This window comes from Pinus tabuliformis, chromosome 7 (assembly GCF_031772625.1).
Source record: "Pinus tabuliformis cultivar Carrire ecotype Pingquan chromosome 7, CPIR1, whole genome shotgun sequence".
NCBI lineage: Eukaryota > Viridiplantae > Streptophyta > Pinopsida > Pinales > Pinaceae > Pinus > Pinus tabuliformis.
In genome coordinates, this window is record NC_142293.1 from 377122689 (window position 1) to 377129692 (window position 7004).

A 7004-nucleotide genomic window follows, 5' to 3' on the forward strand; every position below is an offset into this window, starting at 1 on the left:
AGAGAGGAGCCCATAACCAAAGGGAAAAAATGGAAAGAAGTGTGGAGATTATCAAGAGCCACAATAATTGTTGCCCCTCCTCACCACGACACTGCTAGCGGGGCCGCAGGATTTACTCTCAGCATCCATGGGGTGCAAAGTCTGGAAGGAGCCCATAACCAAAGGGAAAAAATGGAGAGCAGTGTGGAGATTTCCAAGAGCCACAATAACTATTGATTTGACAGAGAGGAGCCCATAACCAAAGGGAAAAAATGGAAAGCGATGTGGAGATTGCCAAGATCCACAGTAACTGTTGCACCTCCTCACCACGACACTACTAGCGGGGCCGTGCGATTTACTCTTAGCATCCATGGGGCGTAGAGTCTGGAACAATAACTATTGCCCCTCCTCACATGGACACTACTAGTGGGGCCATGGGATTTACTCTCAGCATATGTGGGGCACAAAGTCTTGAAGGAGCCCATAACCAAAGGGAAAAAAGGAGAGCAATCTGGAGATTTCCAGGAGCCGCGGTAATTATTGATTCAGTAGAGAGGAGCACATAACCAAAGGGAAAATATGGAGAGCACTGTGGAGATTTCTAGGAGCCACAACAATTGTTGCCCCTCCTCACCATGACACTGCTAATGGGATTTACTCTCATCATCCATGGGGTGCAGAGCCCGGAACGAAGTGTTCACACAAAAATACCAAAAGCTCAAGTCCCGTGCACTCCTTCTTTCTCTCGTTTTCGCTCTTCAAACACGTCAAACACTTAAATTTTTTTAAATGTATGGATCAATTGTAGGACCAAGATATCCAGTTGGCTTCCAAATCCCTTAAAAGCATAGTTAGGGAACCCTGACCAAACATAGGAATGTATTTGAAATATATGGTTTGTAGGGTTTGTGAATAAATGTACTCTGTTGAAGGATGTTGCCACTTCCATACACAATTTGGAAGATTTAGGTATTAAGCGCTTGATAAGGATTTGTAAAAGCTTAGCCCTATTTATAGCAGGAAAATCCTCAAATTTTCCTACTTGTTCTCCTTCTCATACCTTGACTACACTTTGTAGTCTTGTACGCAGCTCCTCAACACATAAGCTCCTCAATACTTCTGAATTACCCTCTAACGGTAGCAATTTCCACTGGAATTTAGTCACAACCCTTTGTATTTTCTTCTCAGATTCTCAACGAAAGCACCTAATTCCACATTTAGCACAACCGTCACCTTGTGAGAAGATAATGTAACATTGGGACTATCAGGAATGCACTAGCGACAAACACTCTTCTTATGTTGTAGTAATATGCAAGTTGCAATGGTGTTTTGGAACACACATAGGAAACACCATTCACTACATAACATTGTTTTCCATCGATGGTGGGGGCTTAGTTTGAGAGGATTATTGTTCGAGTAATGTTGATTTTCCCGTAGTGGAAAGATCCTTGTGGATTTGGATGAGCTGCACTGGCTATCAAGTTCCATCTGTACAACATTAGCCATTCAAATTTTGAGAACTTGATTATATAGGATAGGTACAAACTCCTAGATATTTTAAAATTAAACTTTGTTTAGCTGAGATTCTTTGGGGGCTTTTTCCTTCTTGAACCTAACCTAAACAATACAGTCTAGAACATGCTTCGGGAGACTTGAACCTAGATAGATGAGATAGCAAGCCACAATCCCAACTACTAAAACCAAAAAAACATTAACCATTATTTGAAATTTATTTTTAATAACTATCCCCAATTTTTATGATGATCTTTTATCTATATTTTCTGGTAATCATAAAACATTATCAATCATATAGATATACATTCATCTATCTATTTATCTATAAAATCTATAAGATTATCTCACACATGCATTATGCTAAAACCAAAGTAATCAGGGCAAGAACCAAACCTGATGGTTCTGGCCTAGTTCACAGACCAATCAATCTCAGTTGTTGGACCCCTTGGAATTGGTCCAGAAACCTACTTCTAGGAATTGTTGTAGCGGAAAATGCCAGTATTAAAAATAACAGGACTTTTGAAACAGGTAGATGCAACAATGTAATAGTCTTGAGGTGGCTGATCTGCAGTGACCAGAATAGAGTAGGACTGGCCAACATGAATGTCAGTAGAATCATAGACATTTTGAACGGTGTGAGATCCTTCTGCCTCCACAAGCTTCAATTTGTGACCCTAAATCCTGAAGTTCAAATATTATGACAATCCCACATTTGAAATTCGGAGGCAGTATGTTTTCCCTGCAGATTAATAGATGGGTCATTTTAGATACATCTCAAGAGAAGAAGCAATGGATTCAACATCCATTAGATAAAATAAAAATAAACTAGATCTTGTGAATCGTTGAAAGGCTAGAAACACCTGTACTAAATCTACCAAACTGCCTTATGATAGAGATTAGCGATAAGTACCTTGTTCCACTGTAATTGCTATTTCATTTGGCAGCCCACGACCATGAATGTGAACAACATCAGGATTACCAATAGATCTACCCACATCAAGTGTTCTTCTAAGGATCTTCCCAAAGATAGAATATGGTCAGATTGATGCATTGCAAGAGAACATTCTAGTGGATAGGCTGAAGTTGAACATACCCAGTCTCTTTAATTTCAAGAGATATACATGTTTCAGGGATGGATTAATAACTTACTAAAGTGTTGGTTTTGTACCAGTCACCTATAAGTAGAGTGATATCACCATCAGGTGGAGGGAATGGAATAGGGATCAGGGCCCTTCTAGCTACATTTAGTCCTCCAAATCCCCCTGCAGCTTTCTGCAAATACAATGATGGAAAGTAATAGTAGCTACCTATCTAGTCCTTCACCTCGAACTTGTACGTAAAGTTTTCCCTTGGTATGGGGAAATTTGTGCTAGGTACTCCATCTTGCCATGAATTTCTCCATTGCTGGATGCCACTCCTATACCAAAACTTGTTTAAAGACCTCAATGCAATATTGCAGATCACCAAATAAATCCATGAATCTCAGTTGATCAATCCACAAAGATAGAACCCAAATAATTTACCAAGTTAATAAGAAAGCTTCATCTAGGTTGTTAAATACATTCACAAAGATGTTATCATTGGTGACACTCTCAATTTGGGGTCCCAGAAATTGTATATTTATTAAAATCCCCTATAACAATAACACAATATGTCTCAGAAAAATCTTGGAAAATCATATGTGAGACACAACTATTGGCATTTAAACAAGCCTAATATTTTTTAAAACTATACCTGTTGAGGAATACCAAGAGGCCGTATTGCGCCCCATGGAATGTTCCATGTAAAATATCTATAGGGATCTTCAGCTAGAGAATAGACAAAAAATGCCATGATGAAAAACAACCTCAAGGAACCCATTGAATTCTTGCTGAAGATCTTTGGCCCTTTTTCTAGGTCTTGTTTTATATGTTTATTGGTTTCCAGCAAGATGGGATTATTCAACAATGGTTTCTTTTACTCTGCATGTTAAGAAATTGGCTTCTTCAGAAAATCTGTTGCATTCTCATATATATTAGAGAAAAGAGCAGCCAAACAACATAGATCTTGCAATGCACAACAGTTATAACAAAAGCAATTCTAATTAAACTAAATGGATCAATAATCCACATTCCATAAACTTGGACTGAGATAGCAGAAGCAATCAATACCTTACTCCAACTTTGTTGTAAACAACCCAACACAAGCCAGGCCTTAAAATTACGCACCAAATGCACAAATTCTTGGGCAGCTCTTTACTCCATTCTACCTCTGGCCTATAATTTTTTTATTATAAAAAATGTACCTATGATTGTGTTTGTGGTTGTATTGATCTAGAAGCCTGAAAAAGTTAAGATGTTAGAGAGCATAAATCTCAAGGACTCGTTATTGTCCTCCTCTCAGCCTCTGTCAGTGATGTAAAGTAGCAAAGTATCACAGGCACTTTCTCTGAGGATATCCTGCAAATTTTAGCATAAAAGTGCCATGAAAGAGGGAAAGTTCCACAATTGGGCTTGAGTCTTCAGGGGGAAGATGAAACAACTTCTAGAGGAAAATCAAGATGGACCACAATTCTTCCAACTAGAAACTATAGAGATATTAGCTGAACATTGAACTCCAAATGTTTCCTGTGTTCAATCCCTGTGAATGCTTCAACTTCTTTCTGCCATTCCCCAATTTCCAACATATGACTCTGTGTTCACTACACAGGAATCCCTCGCACAATTTTTCTTCTAAACTTGGTTCTCAAAATCTTCATTCCATTTATCCCAACAAATGGTAGAATTCATCACACTACACTATGCCTCCACTTAGCACTATCTTCTTTCCACACCACTTCACTCCTCTTTTCACCTCATCAAGCTCAAACAAAACACAACAACAATTGCTATAGTGGCAGTGAGTCGTTGCCACCACCCTAACACTGTAAACAAACAACAAACCACCACTCTCTATCACATTGGAGGCCAAATCCTGGAACGAAGACAAATAACTCAAATAGAATTCCAATTCCAAACCAAACAACACTCACGCTTGGAGAGGAAACCAAAGTCCATAAAAAGGGAAATAATGAGTCCTCATCCCAATTCCTGGCCAAATAAACCCACATGTAGTGCCAAACTCCTCCATTACACACTTTTGAACCACCCGCACTAGTGTGAGGAAAGAATGGAAGGGGAGAAAATGATGTATTAACTTACTACCATGTCTGGTTTGTATGATTTGACAAGTGTCTAAATGAGGGGGCTTTCCATAAGATTCAAATGAGTCATGAAGAAAGTAGGATAGTGCAGTCAATGAAGGGATTTTCACAGCAAGGAATTCAAAGAGAGTATTTTGGTGTTATCTTTCCAAGAAGTATTGTTTTAAACTTTAAAGGCATTTAATGAGCAGTTTTAAGATATTACTTTCGGTTTTCTGTAATGTTAGTACTATAGCTAGAAATGTACTTTTGATGTCATTGTTTATTAGAATGACGTTATTCAGAATCTAATGATAATCTAGAAGTAGTCTGAAAGGAGACTTATGAGCAGGCACAATATTTTGATTTCTACTTGAAATAGAAAATATACAATTTTTTTCTTGGAAAAAAGACTAAATCCTTGAAGTGGTCAATTGACCGGTGATTTTCTAGCCAATACAAAAGTGTTGTTAAGAGTTGTTGGTGAAAAGTGAAGGAAGTTTAGTGTTGACAACAATGGAAGAGTCAACTGAAGCACAACCAATGGAGTATTGGCTTTCTTGTTTGCATCAATAGAAGCATACTTCTAGTGCATCTACGTGCTAATGCCAATAAAGTCTAACGATAATATGATCTAAAGCCTAGGAGGTGTCTATTGACCATGTGGAGGCACTACCTGTGTTAAGTAGTAAATCATGATCCGAGCATATATTATTTTCCATTCATAAGTGATATGTCTATGTATCCACAAAAGCAGCCAGTCTCAACAACATGCCCTAACTCCCTTCAAAATCTTGAAGCAAACTCATTCTTATAAGTCAAGTTTCTATATATATTGTTGCTTCAGTTTAAAGGAAAGGTCCTGTACATTTTCACTCAAAATCATACTAGACCGATATGTGTGAAGAGTGAGTTGGTAAGAATTATAGAATGGTAATTTTCCAACCTAGAATCAAAGGGTGGAAGGATTCAATGAATTTATTGTTAAAAGATTTATAGTGCAAAATATATATCCTTTTATAAAGGTGTTTAGTGACTTGTTTGAAATTTTTTTTTTTAATAGAGAGAAATAGGGATGATGCTTGTGATAAGGATGGTATTGATAAAGTGCCTTCTTCCCATGCTTTGTTAGCTACTAATGACCTAGTTTACCTTGAATTTGAGAAAAATACTAGGGCTATTGAATCCCAGTGGTTGTGCCAGATGGGATATACAAGTGTTGGACTTGGGAAGAGTGGATAGGGTATGGTTATCCCTATTGAGCTTGAGATGAGACTGCTTAGAGCATGACCTAGATATAGTCAGACTCCATTGCCATATGGAGGTAATTTTACATTGATTTGCAAGAAGGTTATTTTGTACTCGTTGTTTTGTTTGTTGCTAAAGATAATTATGCTGAGTTGCAGAGTGCAAACTTCCCCCTACTGATGATCTGGTTGATGATAGTATATGCCTAAGTTGGAGACAAATGATAGTTCTATTGATTTGAAGGGACAACATGCACCTTTGTTTGGGGGGTGATTACATTTTTCACCATCTATTTACCAAGAACACTACTCTTTTCCCTGCAAAAATCCTCATCATAGAGAAGAGGATCCGAGAGTCTAAATTCTTAGTATGGTAGCAGTGATGCTTATAGATCTTTGTAGAAGAGGCATAGGAGGAATAATTGTGGACCAGTGCCAACTACCAGGATTGGTTGTGGGTTGGGTTGATGAGTGGTCATGGAAACATTTGTAAAAGTGTCAAAGAACTTCATAAATATGTGTATAATCAATTTTACAGTCATAAATATCTCTTTATTCCTATTGATTTCTCTTGTTGCTATGTTGGCATGTTATGCCATGCAAGAAAGAATTGATTCAAGCTGTTATATGTGAGCCTTATTGATTGTAGTGATCCTTTTATCTATGTTTAAAGAGGAATGTTATTGAGCTTGTTTTCATGTAAAAAATCAACTTGATGTTGTCAAGAACCTAGCTATTGTATGGCTAGTCAACAAAATAATATAGATTTATTCGATGACAAGAAAATAAGGAAAAGTAAAAAAAGAAGTGATTGAAGGCCTAGATACTACTCTGATTAAAAGCAACAAACCAAAAAACTACTTTTTTATATGCGCCAAAAACCAAAAAGAGCTTTTGAGCAAAGAACGTTAAGTTTTTGCTATCTTAGATGGTTCTAAATATTCTTTGGCGGATGCTCCTCTTGCATGATTTGGGAGAATTTATGATTGAAGGTTACATGATTGAGATTGCTTAGTTGATAACTTGATAGAACTATGATTTTGGAGACTATTCTTAATAGAGCTTTTTGGGAAACCTATTCTGACCATTTGTGCATAGGCTCT

The 7004-nt window shown here is 37.4% G+C and overlaps 1 pseudogene; it reads right to left on the reverse strand.

Annotated features, from left to right (window-relative positions):
* Positions 1 to 1140: 1140 nt before the first annotated feature.
* Positions 1141 to 3354, reverse strand: LOC149247556 (L-ascorbate oxidase homolog; annotated as a pseudogene).
* Positions 3355 to 7004: the final 3650 nt, after the last annotated feature.